The following is an 850-nucleotide window of genomic DNA, read 5'->3' as shown; positions in this document are numbered from 1 at the left end:
CTCCCACACCACAACACTTAACCGGAAATTTCATTGTAAAATCCGCATTTTTCCAATTAGTCGAAAGAAGCCAATTTGGGGGGATGCCTAGTGAAGACCCTCATTCCCACATGGAAAATTTGTGTGACTGTTGTGATGCGATTTCATAAACCGGAGTGACTCAAGACCAAATTCGATGGGTCCTATTTCCTTTTTCTCTAATTGGCACCGCGAAACAATGGTTGAAAAGCCTTGATAAGGCTACTCTTAGAATTGACTCTTGGAAGAAGTTGGCTCTAGCTTTTTATAAAAAATTCTACCCTCCGGAAAAGACTAACATGGTAAGAGCTCAAATTACGGGTTTTAAGCAAAGGGACGAAGAATCTTTGTATGAAGCTTGGGAACGATTCAAAGGAATTTGTCGCTCATGTCCTCATCATGGACTTAGCGATTGGTTCTTGGTACAACAATTTTGGAATGGTCTTTATAAAGACTCAAGAAACATTCTCAACATGGGATCAAATGCTATGTTCACTGAAGTTGACGATAATCAAACTTGGAATAAGATTGAGGAAATGCCGGTCCATAATTCACAATATAGTAGACCTCGCAAGGCTACTAGAGGAGGAAAGCATGAAGTGGACTCTATTACTCAATTGGGTGCTCAACTTAGTGCTCATATTGATACCATCAACTTGAAGTTTGAGAAGGCTATGGCTAAGCTTGAAGAAGCCTCAAAATCACCAAAGCATCATGTTAATGCCATGGTGGCATCTTCATCAATCCCAAGTGGGATATGTGAGAATTGTGGAACTTTGGGACATGACCAAAGTGAATGTAGGGGAACAAATGAGCAAGTGAATGCTTTTCA

At 40.4% G+C, this 850-nt stretch overlaps 1 non-coding gene across 1 annotated transcript; it reads right to left on the bottom strand.

The window, feature by feature from the left end:
- Window positions 1-317: 317 nt before the first annotated feature.
- LOC141603346 (small nucleolar RNA R71) lies at window positions 318-424 on the bottom strand. Its single transcript, XR_012525228.1, has one exon. It is a non-coding gene; the product is annotated as a small nucleolar RNA R71 (small nucleolar RNA).
- Between the last annotated feature and the right edge of the window lie 426 nt (window positions 425-850).

Source organism: Silene latifolia, chromosome 9 (genome assembly GCF_048544455.1).
Source record: "Silene latifolia isolate original U9 population chromosome 9, ASM4854445v1, whole genome shotgun sequence".
Classification (NCBI taxonomy): domain Eukaryota; kingdom Viridiplantae; phylum Streptophyta; class Magnoliopsida; order Caryophyllales; family Caryophyllaceae; genus Silene; species Silene latifolia.
Note: the sequence above shows the minus strand (reverse complement) of the source record. Positions and strands in the feature narration are given on the sequence as shown.